General features: G+C 38.5%; 1 protein-coding gene across 1 annotated transcript in view; it reads left to right on the top strand.

The window, feature by feature from the left end:
- Nucleotides 1-13,120, top strand: part of LOC135499222 (uncharacterized) — a 407,058-nt gene that overhangs the window by 332,226 nt on the left and 61,712 nt on the right. The window lies entirely within an intron of this gene.

Below are 13,120 nucleotides of genomic sequence, written 5' to 3'. Positions count from 1 at the left end.
GTTATGAACAAGCCTATATTGCAGCAAGTGTTATTGGATCAGCTGCACTATCAAAATTTTTATAAAATAAATGAAGAATGTCATGGAAATTGAAAATCCAGCCTATGAAGAAGATGCTACAGATGACATGAATGAAAATTATGATCAACAAGCAGCGGATAATGATAATATTATGAATGAATTGACTGGAGATGTTCCACCACCAGTCGACACTGATTTAATGGAGAAAATGAGAATCATTGATGCAAAGGATGATTTTACAAGAGAATTTATGGAAAAAAGTCACTTAATTTTTAAGAAGGGGAAGACAATGGAACTATTTCGTAACAGACTGACAATGAATGAAAACAATGAAATATTTTTTCACAAATCAAGCGGGGAGAGAATTAGGCTAACACAAAAAAATAATAGAAATCCTTATTCAGTCAATTCTCTAACAGGAATAAGTGAACTTATGACATTTTTTACGAAAATTAATGTGGGAGAAACTCCAATACTTGAAAATGTTGAAGAAAAAACAGCTAGAAGACAATTGAATTACGAAGATGGAGCAGGATCTAGTGCAGCGGAAAATATTGAAATGTCTACATTTAAAACCAAGTCAAATGTAGTGCAAGAATCAGATGATATAATAGAAACTCATGTTGATGCTAACATTTCACCTGAAAGAAAAGAAGAGTTAGAAGTACTCATTAATAAATTAGAAAGTAACACTGATGACTCTCTGGAATCTTGGTATTCTGCTAAATCATATGAAAAGGATATGCAAAAAATGAAAGAATTCGTTGATGAAGCTATTCATGAAGCTAGGGAAAAAGCAGGTAATGAATATTCTGTCAATCAGATTAAAAAAGCAAGAGATCAGATGGCTATAGCAAGAACAAGAGAAGCAGCCTTAAAAATACAAGTAGAACATTATGATAAAAAAATGAAAGAGTCTCAAAAAGGACTTGATAATGCAAAACAACAAGGTGATAGAGAAGACATAACATTTTGGAAAAATCAATTTGAGCATAATGATAGGATGTATAAAAATAGTGTTGAATCCTATAAAGAAATAACCATCTGCGATTTGCGCTTAAAGATAGAGCGATCTATACGAATCCTGATTTAATCACTATTCCCAACGGATTTTTTACTCCAGTTACCTACAATAAAGCAGTACAAGAAGCACTGAGTGAAAAAGGGCATTCTGATAAATTTGAATTAACTTATTTACCCAATGAAGGTAAAATTAAAATTAAAGTTGAGCCACCATTTGCTGTAGTTCTCCATAAAGAACTAGGTGAATTATTAGGAATAACTTTTGAAAATAATGTCTTTCTAAGCCATGAAATTACAGGTGATAAACCTTGTCAATTTTTACCTAATCATGAGTATAGAATTTCTTGTAATATTGTTGATACGAGTAAAAATTTAGTGAATGGAAAGCGTAGTGATCTAATTACTACATTTGTTCCTAAAGGTAAATATTATGGAGATATGCATGAATATACCTCCCTGCAAAAAGTAAAGATCGCACAGCACGATCATACTAGTATTGAACTACAGGTCAAAGATCAGAATGAAGAACCTATTGAATTTTTAACTCCAGTTTCAATTGATTTACGATTAGAATAAATGACAAACATGTGTACTGGATTTAGAGAAACTAACCAAGACATCATTGAAGACTTACAAGACCTTCAGATTCAGAGTAATTCAAACATTGAAAATATTAATTTAGAATTTGACTCAATAAACACTCAAATTCAAAATTTTAAAAGCAAACCTGTTATCACAATATATGCAGATGAAAGAGGGGTTCTGCATGGTAATATTGCAGATTTTAGCTTTGGTGATGGTAGTCAAACTAGTACAACAGGTTATACCATGATGTCTCCTGGTAAAATTATTCGCATGGGAATTACTACAGATGCAAGAAGAGCCTATAAAATTCATGTTATTGTAAATGGGGTTAAACAAGCATTTATTGAAGGAGACACTATAACAGCGATAAAGCAAGTAGATGTTCCTTTAAATCAAAATGATGTGATTAGTTTTCTCAATGAAATTAGAGCATCTGCACGGTCAACAATTATCTGTCTATTGATTGAATTAGATTTATAAATAAACATGGTGAACGGCGTGAACACCCGCGAACGAAGTGAGTGTGTGGACGTCGTCGATGGTGTCCACGAGCGAAGCGAGTGTGTTGATGCTGAACAATTTAGACTTGAAACTATTAAAGAAAAAATTACAGAATTAGAGCTTAATATTGAAAAAAGAAAAAAATTAAATAAAAAATATAAAAAAGCTAGTCAAATCTTACACGGTTGTGAAATTGGTATGTATATTACCAGTGTCACTGTGGCATCGATTGGAGCTGCGACAGTGATTGGAAATGTAGTTAGCATTCCAATTTCTGCTATCTGTACAGTGTTAGGATTGGTTGGAAAAATTGTAGTTCCTCAGTTGAGGAAAAAAGAGAAAAAACATTTAGATATTTTAACCAAGAAAAAAGCATGCTTAAATAATGCCAATAATTTACTTTCCAGAGTCATGGACAATGGAACTATTTCTGCGAGTGAATTTGAGCTCATCAATCGCTGAAATGTACATCCTAGAATCCGAAATGACATGACTTTCATCTGAGATAATCAGTTTGGGCTAATTTTAGCGAGTCAGACAAAAGTAGTGTGGGTGTACTTTCTACGAGCGTAGCGAGTAATTTTATAAGCTTAAGAGCTTATAAAATTATTCCACAAGATGGAACTATAAAAATCATTGGCCTGTTGATTTTTTGTGTGGTGATGATTGATTTTTTGTGTGGTGATGATGATGATTGATTTTTTAAAATTTTGTATTTTTTTAACTTTTATAAAATTATTCCACAAGATTGAATCCATAAATTTTTTTACCTTGTTTTGTCTCCTTGACTCCTGTGGACCTTATATAACTGTGATCTGGTGTTATTTTTCGTTTGATGACACTCGTAGACCAAACGGTCAACCAGTTAGCTTCTGAGTCTTCAAGCTCAAGAAGTGTTGATTCTCCTATTTTTGTGTTTATACTTCTGAATGAGTTGATTTTGTACCATTTGTTCAATGGAAGATCTTTAAATTTTAGATAATCTGTTGACTCTGTGATTCTTGATTCAAGTTCATTGTTTGACGGAAAGTTGTTCATTTTATTTAGAAGAAAATAATTTTTTTTAATTTTTTAAATTTTAAATTTTTTAAATTTTTAAATTTTTAAATTTTTTAAATTTTTAAATTTTTAAATTTTTAAATTTTTTAAATTTTTTAAATTTTTAAATTTTTTAAATTTTTAAATTTTTAAAATTTTAAAATTTTTTTAATTTTTCAATTTTTTAGTTTTTTTAATTTTTTTAATTTTTTTAATTTTTTAAATTTGGACGATTTTGTGACTTGACTGAGAAATGACTGGAAACTGTTTAGACAAGGATTTAACTGAGATAACTCTTGAAACGTGTTGACTGAGATTTGACTGAGATAAGTTTAGACTAGGATTTAACTGAAATAAGTTTGACTGGAATTTGACGAGATTTTGACTGGAATTTGACTTCGTCCCCGTAGTTTCATTTATATATGATGACCATATATTAAGCACATTATTCATATAAGGATGAGTCGTCCTGCCGAAAATGTCTTTATGTTCACGGTCGAGGGTATAATCGCAGCCGGCAAAACAACCATCATAGATCAAATACAAGAAATGGCTACCTTCCACGGTGACGATCTACCCTTCAATATTGTTAGCATAAGGGAATGCCTGGACGAGTTCACCTCGTTTCAGGGACACAATCCGCTAAAAATGTGTTACGAGAATCCCTTGATGGAGGCTCCCCTAGCCCACATCCATTTTGTCCAGTCGCTCAACAGAGTCGTCCGAGAGACAGTTCCTAAGCTTTTGAACAAGTTAGCGATGGAGAAGAGGGAAAAGAACACTACAATAATCGTCACGGATCGAAGCCTTTTTTCGCCCCTCCCCTTCGTCGAAACGTTATGCGAGCTTGGGAGAATAAGCTGTTTCTCAAGATATTTCCTCATCGATTTTGCGATGACAGAGGCCGAGAAGACAATGCAAATGCTAGCACTTCAGATACACGGTATCTACTTGGTAAACACGCCAACAGACATCTGTATGGCACGTCTCGCAAGACGTGGTCGAGATTTCGAGTGCAGCGGACCAAATCCGGTAACGTATTCGTATCAAGAAGCCCTGAAAGCCGCTTACCAAAGGCACCTGGCCAAATGGAAAAACCACGAAATTTGCACAGGAGCAATAGGCGAGTGCAACATTGCCCTAAAGGAGAGTGCCAGGGCAAGCCCGAAAGAGCTGCTAGATTTCATACAGGACACTATTAAAAACAGTGAAAAGTAGCATGTGAGAAGAGAAAATGATGTCTATAACTGTACAGGATATAACCTCCCTCAGGACCACCTTAGTTTTAAATACTATTACAAGACAAGATGTCCAAAGAACTGCTGAGCAGCGCAAAAGCAACGCCACCGTTTGGGAAGCGTAAAGCGAAAGTAAAACACACGGAGACTGATGAGGAACATTTCAATTCCGACACCGATTATGAACACAAAAAGAGGTGTAATTGGTGCTCTTCTTACTCCTTTCTAATGGAGGGCAAACCGTTTTGTTATAAATGTCAGCAGAGATCGTTTTGCGAATGCAAACGCTGCCACCGTCCATACCCGCAAGAAAGTTACTTCAAGTTGGACGCCGAACGTTGCAATTCTTGTCATAAGAAATTGGATAAAGAACGAGAAACACGCCGCGTTAAGAAACAACAAGATCAGGCGGGCTCCTGCGCTTCAAAGAGCTCCTGCATAACTTCTTCCCCTGCGGAAAAACTGATGACCTGGGAGACAAAAAATAACAAGATGACAAAAATCAACAAAAAACCAACGATTAAGACCAATGGGACCGAAGACAGCCCCGAAGTGATTCCCTTTACTTCCAAAGGAACTAAGAATCAAACTAAAGGAAAGGAAGCACTAGTCAGAAACACACCAACAAGAAAACGGAAGATGTCCATGGTCAAATTGAACCAAGGCGGCGATAAACTATTAATGCAACTCTACATGATGTACGAAGCTGGCGAGGATACGTTAACAAAACCGAAAATGCGGCGGCGTTACTTGGCCTTTCCCGTATTCCCGATCGATAAAACACCGAGGAAGAAGCTAGGAGCAAAAAAAGGAGCGCAAAAACAGTTCCTTTTAAGTCGGAACCTGATTCGGACAGCGTGGCAGACACAAGTGCTTCCAGCGGAAGTGAAAACGAGAACAATGAAGATGAGGCGGTAGTAGTAGTAGGAGGTTGAGTTCAAAACAGTTTTGCAGGATAACTGCGCAAGAGCGCGTTCATGAACAGCAAATCAGGTACTTTGCGCAGTCATCCTGCAAAACTATTTTGAAATCAACCTCCTAAGGTTTGCAAGATGACTGCGTAAGGATAGACGACTGCGAAACTAAAGCTATATCAACCTCACAGGTGGTCAGTACAAATCATTCGCACATCACCGCGAAAACCACTCCACAGCACGACGTCGTTCATTCGTTGGACATTTTCCTGTCTTTGTTTAATTGAACATTGACGCATCGAACGACCATTGAACGCTGAACAAATTCAACAAATTCTCGAAACATTATTCGTCGTTGTTACATGCAGGCGAACACCATGTCTCAATTATTGCATAATTTCCATCATTACCTCGTAACACGACCTCGTCTAATTTTGACCACGAATGTGCTTTAATTAGTTCGAATCCAAATGCGATTCGACTAAAGGTCTTAGGGTAGCATACAAACCGGTCTATCCTTCGATCGTAATGGTCTGGATCGATCGGACTAAAAACCAAATTGCTGAGTGGTGGCATCAACATTTGAGCAGTGTAAGAATTCGACCAAAACGAACTAAAGCGACCACTATTGAAAGTTAATCCAGAAATTTCTATTCCTACCATCCGCCTTGTGCCTGGTCTGGTGCTCGTCTTGTCGCTATCATCAGCTGGAAATCTCATTTCAACCCGTCTTCTCGGACATAACGGCCTACGCTCGTTAATACCACCAGTAAAATCTTGCTCAAAATCCTCTCTCAATTCGATTAAAAACTGTGTTTCTTTGTTTGGTAGTATACATTTCTCTGGCTCTATGGCCGCTGCATTTTTATTGTCGATTGCCTCTATTAGCGATCGGATTTGATAGAAATCGGCCTCAATCCTGAGTTGAATTTGTTCGTCTCGTTTTTCGGGCCAATTTAACTGTTTAGAACGTAAATAATTCAATATGTATTTGAAGACACTCCCGTCCCTGTCTATGAAATAATTACCATTGTTATCGCGTGTTGATGACATATTGCCGTTAAACATTAGCCCTAACATTGACTCAGGCTCAAGCGTCAAGGAAAGACGCGTTGTCGTAAAATATGTGCCGCCTACGTTAAGACTAATCATATCAGAAGAAGACATCATTCTTTCACGTTGATGTTAACAATCGGACTGACTTCTGGCTTGAAAATGAACGACTATGCTTTCCTCAAAGCTATGAGACGACTTCTTGGAAACTGATTTATAATTGTCAGAGGAGTTAAATTTCTTTGAACACCATACTTGCCAACGATTTCACAAGGACAATAATCGAGAAAATGTCCAACGTCAGATAATAGTGCTTTTCCGAACATTCAGAGATATAACATGACGATGTCTCTGTTGCTTCTCGATTTCTTTAACGCCGCTTAATTGCAAACTATCTTTAAAACGAACATTCTTTAATTTGATTACTTTTGTAATTTCCGTAAGCCAATGTTCGAACGCCATCATCGTAGATAAATCTTTTCGTGTCAAAGCATGACAAACCTCGTTTTTCGACTGCTAAAGTATAAAGGTCTAGTTTTCGTGACCGTATGCTAAAGTATTTTTTTTTCAAACTCTGGTGTTTGAAGAGGGCTGCTTTGTAGTCATCAAAACGCATATTGCTGAGGACACTTCACGGGATGCCTTTTGCTTTTCTTGTTTCCGTTTTACTCTCTGTCACTGTCTCGTCTGGATTCGGTAGGTGTTTGTATGCATACATCTTTGCTCGGAGTCCCACAAATGCCACAATAGGTTTGTCGGGATATTCTCTTTTAAAGGTGCCGCGTAATTTTTTGTTCTTCAACCAACACATAGGGCTTGATTTTGGGTAGTTGGAAAGGTCGAAGTACTTCCGGTTTGCCCATATGTCTTCATCAACAATATGTTTTTTAATGTCGTATGTTAATGAGTCAGTGTCAGTCACCAGCAGTTGACAGTCCTTTCCATACAACGGATTAATGAAACCATAGTGAAACCTACAGCTATTGGTTTATCAAGCACAATCGTGTCTGGTTTTAGCTGCACCCCAACCAATTTTGTAGAATGTGACAGTTTTAAGATTTGGCTTACTGGTTTCTCTATAGAAATCGTTTTCTTTGTTGATGAGTTTTATGTTGATATGTTTTTCTCTGTCCATCAAAAGACGGCCGTATGAAGCATTGACCATTTTCTTCCAGACAGAACTTTCGAATTCACTGCTCGCAAGTTTTCTCTTTTCTGTTACAAAGTTGACAAACGGAGCCAACCAACGTTTTTGTTCAAAAGCTAAGATTTTTCTTATCTTTTTCAACCTGAGTCCCTGCTTCAAACAGTACTTGAGATGTTCACCATGTATCACATAATCCTTTCTATCTTTTAAGTGAGGGATCAATTTTTCTGTTGTTTTATATTCATTTAACTCAGCTCCTCTCATCAAGGTGAAATTTGACCATTCTGCTGGTGGTATGTTAACTTTTTCTGGACAAAATGGTAACATGTCGTGTTCGTCATGTAATTCTCTAGGATAATCCAAGTCAACGCTTAAAATATACCCCGTTGTTGATGTTTCATGAATGGTTTCCACGTTGAAGTTAGCGATGTCTTCGTCTTCTAACCAACGGTAGTTTCCAAGCGGAAGGCTTTTACATAATGCTAGTCCATATAAATTAGTACAATCGAAAGACGCGATTTCCTTGCGAGGCTCATCTGCTCGATAATTCGTTCCCATTTCAGGTATGTTGATGTCATCTACAAATCTGTGCATGATTGAAGCTACCCCACATCTTACTCCACGTTTTATGAAGAAATACATATCGGGTGAGGGCACGATTTCCAGTTCAACCCCGGTGTACAAAAGTAGTGCATGCCATGCCAAATGTGGCAGGCTGAGACAACGAGCGGGATCAAGTTTGAAGCTGTCATGGCAGACCTTCCGAAAGTTTTCAAAGCAATCAGCTAATAACAATACATCTCCAGCTAGATAAATAGCGAGGTAGTCTCCGAGCCGTTTGCAATTCATCGTTACCCACACCGTTTTCGCACGTTCATATTCTTCTTCATTGACGCCCTTATTCTTCAAGTGACTGAAGAATTTATCTCGTGGTGGGAGTTCGATTTCGTCTAATCTCTCGATACTGTCAATATATTCATAACATAGAATACCTTTCTTTGTTAAAAGATCATATTTTTCTTCATCCCCTGACAAATACTTATAGAGCAGCGGAAATGACACCTTTCTTGGTTCATCCTTTTCACCTAACGCAGTGCTAGACGACTTGAGGCTTTCCACAATAGTTTCGAGAGAGCCCTGCAAGAATTCACAACTGTCTAGAAATATGAAGATGCCGTCATAAATTGCTTTATAATTTTCACTGTTTTTAGGTAAAATACGTGGCGTTTTCCCCCCAAGTTTTTTCCTTCGGTCTACCAGTTCTTTAATGAAGAGATGTTGATCATAGTGACTCGAGTAATGACCAATACAAACTATTCTTAAGTCTCGTTCACTTGCATAGCGCAAATTGCATCTATTGCATAATGGAATACGACAGTTGCCCGAACAATGGTCATGATCTTTATACGGTGTGGTGAAACCATCGAATTTAATATTGCATATTTGACAGTGCGTCTGTTTTAGGAATTCTTCATAATTTGCCCCAGTCATGTGAAGTTTTTGACTCAGACAATTGATTTGAAAGAAGACAGTTTCTTTTTCTTCGTCCAACCAGTTGAGGAATCGTGCGACGCAGTCTTCCCCGCTGTAGTTGAATAGTTCTGAATTCATTTCCCAGTTCGTATGGCAAATTCTAATTGCTCCCACGGCTATTGGTTTGTGTATTTTTTTCTCCCCAATGCCATCGAGTACGGGTTCCTGCGCTGATTCAAAATCATAATAGATAACGTCTCTTCTCGGCACCCGTCCAGAGTAATGAGTAAACGATATTGTTTTATTTCTAGGCATGGCATAAACTTGCCCTTTTTGTGAGCAACCCGAGTTCCAATGTCCTCTTAAGGCTTGATATGTCTCGAATGTGCATAAACATGATCGACATATGATTCTTGACCTTCTCTGACCAACTCGTCCCGTAGTTTTAACCAATCGGTTTAGATTTGTTATGAGGAAATAATGTTTTTTGAAATAGAGTAAATCTACACAATTTCTTTCAGTTGGTGGCTCTTTTCTATTTTTCAAATGCGTTGATAAATGCAAGACTCGAATGGCTAAAACGGTTGCTTTCTTTTCCTTTACCACTCCATATACGTTGATTGCGATTTTATTCCGTCTTTCAAAAACCTCTATTTGCGAGAGGGAAACTGGAAACGAGAGGCTACTGAAGTCTAGTCGGGTCTTTCGCTCCCATTTTTTGAAACCTTTCATATCAAGTCTCACTTGCTTGCTTTGATATTTGTTTTTTCTCACGAGTCTATACCCATAAAGACAATGTAGAAAGCATTTGTTATCACCGCTATCCGACGACTCAAGCGAAGAGAGACAAGCGCGTTTATTACGTATGAATAAAGGTAAGCTAAATTTTTCACCGCTGCCGCCAGAAAATGGTCTGTATTGAATAAGTATAAGGTGAAAATCGACAACCAGAGCCATTGTGGAGGTAAACTTCACTCTGCAATTGCAAACTGGTTAGTAATTCATTAATCAATCTATCTATATCTTTAACCAAAAGTATCTTACTAACGCTACCAATAAACCATGGCTCGCTGAATCGTTCTTCGTATTCACCGTCATCATTGCTCACAATTTTCACGTATTCAACCTGTAGTTCAAAGTGAAATTTTATGCCTAAACCACGCTTCTGGGCCTCTTTGAGCTTTTTACGAATGAGTTTTTTCACAACCGATTGTGCTTCCACGAATAGAAATTTCATCAGGTCTCTGTTGTGTCGTTTTGGTTTGAAAGCGTACTTCTCGGCCGCACTATTTCGCCCAAAGTGTTCTAAACGTTCCATTTTCTATAATTCTCACTAATTGTTATCCGCTGCACGTTTTCGTTTCTTTTTACTTTTCCTTGCGAGAGCCAGTAGAATGGGGCCATGACAAGGCTGAGGGTGACACCAGCACGCTAAGATTCGATCCTCCAACAGACGAGCATATCGGTATTTCTTGTTGTGCAAGAGTGACTGCTTGTAACGTTCCAAAGCATCCTCTCTCGAGTTGCGAAAAACCGAATAAGGGTTAGCCCAGTAATTAGCTTCTTGAATGGCTCTAATGAGTCGAAGATTTTCGGGGTTATGAACATTTTTTAGCAAAGCGGGGTAGACGAAAGAGTTCGATTTATTCGTATGAACGTAATTCAAAAGATCCCTTCTGTTTATATGATAGGCCAAATTTCGACCGATATACAAATGTCGTTCATCTGACAACAGCCAATCTTTCAACATACGCGACGACGTCAAGTCTGTGCGCACATTCAATAACCTTTTTTCTGCATAGCTTCTAGATTCCATGATGTTATCAAATGTAGATATACCGTTGCTGACGAAAGTATTGTGCCAAAGCTGTGGCTCTGACACGCTCACTTTCTTTCGTTAACGAACAGAGGTGTTCTCCATGACATGGATAATAAACAGCGCAATTGCATGCCAAAAGTCGATTTTCTAATAAATGAGCATATTCTTGTCTTCCTGTACGGTCAACAAATAATTTATAACGTTCAATTGTTTCTTCATTCCTATCATAACACCTGGTGGTAGTAGTGAAGGGATTACCCCAGAATTTTGCCTCTTGAATGGCTTGGATAAGACGAAGCTCGTTTGGTTCACAAATGTTTTTCACCAAATTAGCATCTACGAAAGGACTGCACCTTGTGTGTACAAATTCTAACAAGTCTTTTCTACCAATGAAATGAGCTAAATTGCTGCCTATGAACACATGTCTTTCACTTGATAAAAGCCAGTCTTTTATCCAGCCAAATCGACGCGCGTGTAATAAATCATGCACATTTATAAGTCTGGAAATTTGCCTCCGATTGTCCCTTAGTACCCTCATCGCTGAGCGATAACGATCACGGTGCCAATGTAATTGCCGCTGCAGCTGTGGGTTTTGCTCGATTCGTCTTTCAGCTGGTTCTTGATAAGCGTTTAATCCTGCTCCTGGATTTCCCTGCATGTTTCTATAACAAGATAAAAATCATGGTGATTCACAAGTTAATTTCTGCGCTCTCGAAAGTGTAGAATGCACACTACTTTGCCCCAATGGAAATTAATGGGCGAACCATCCTCAAAACGAAGATCGATTTCTATTTCATTAAAGAAATCGCCCGATAATGGTAAATAATGAATGCGTTCAAAAGTTTTCGAAATATACTTGTTTCGATCGTCTGGGCTGACCGCTATAGTCCGGAGAAGAGGGTAAAAATTATCACCGCAGAATATTGGCTTTACTAAATTATTGTACAAAAAAATATTCGATCGATTATAGCTGAGGTTGGCAAATTTGTCTGCCTTTATCATGAATCTTCTAACGCTTGCAGGCTGTCGTTCTGTTGTTGGTGACGATGAAGATGTGGGCACTGTTTCTACATTTCTTTCATCGTTAGCATTATCACCAATAGTTGCAGAGGTAGAGTCGTCTCTCTTTGGCATCGTTGCCTTCTTGGCGGCAGGCGGTATTTGCACCACGCCACCACGGGCACCACGCGACCACCACGCCACCACGCGAACAGGCGGAGCGATCATAATGACGATATCAAAATAGCGGTCGATTCATTGGATCATGGTTTCTTGGAACAATTATAGATGGCGTTGGCTGCTATCCTAGCTTCCCTAGCGTCCCACGAGCGACCAAAAGGTCCCCAGTAGCGATCGCGCTCTCCGAATGCATGTGACCTAGGGCAGAATGTTCAAAATCAATGGCCTGATATGAAAGTAAATGCAGTAGTCATCTTTAAATTCCTGAAAAATCACCCGGACTTTTAAAACTGGGGACTATACTGACTTTCAAATGACTGTAATACGTCTACGATGTATAAGCCTGGGCCCATATTGCTATTCATGAAATCCCATCAAACAATAGAACAGGACTTTTAAATAGTGGACTATATTTACTTTCACACCAGTGTCACAGTCTTCATAGTGTTTAAAGGGACGCTATAGGCAGCAGCTATGTAGGCAAAATAAAGTTACACGAAGTAGCCAATAGGGGCCTCTCACCTCTCACAGGACGTCGAAACTATTCACACATGAGACAATACACCTATAGGCAAGATGAGCCCGTCAGGTATTTGAAATCACTGAACCATTGTCGAACAATAGGGCGGGACCTTTAAAACAGGTCACAATATTTACTTTCACATCAGTGTACCAAATAGGCCTTCAATGCATAAGCGTACATGCCGTACAGGACCTTTACCGGGGACAAGTCTCTGTACAACACGAATTCGCAATAATAGGTCTCCGATCTATACTTTCTCCGCAGTGACAGTATTGTGATAACAATAATGGTGTGATAAGATCTCTCATGACAAACGGTTGGACACGGATGTATAGCGGCTTAATAATAGCCCTGCTTTTTGCGAATGCCATTAACAAGTAATAAATACTCGTAAATCCCGTCAGGCAACAACGCAGTATACCAACATGCCATCTATAATTGGTAGGTGTAACCACAACTCTCAAGTGTCTGTGGTCTGATGGCTTGTTTTGATATCGTCATTATGATCGCTCCGCCTGTTCGCGTGGTGGCGTGGTGGTGGCGTGGTGCCCGTGGTGGCGTGGTGCAAATACCGCCTGCCCTTCTTGGCAGGTTGTTCTTCATCCA

This window comes from Lineus longissimus, chromosome 14 (assembly GCF_910592395.1).
Source record: "Lineus longissimus chromosome 14, tnLinLong1.2, whole genome shotgun sequence".
NCBI lineage: Eukaryota > Metazoa > Nemertea > Pilidiophora > Heteronemertea > Lineidae > Lineus > Lineus longissimus.
This window is presented reverse-complemented; position numbering and strand designations above follow the sequence as displayed.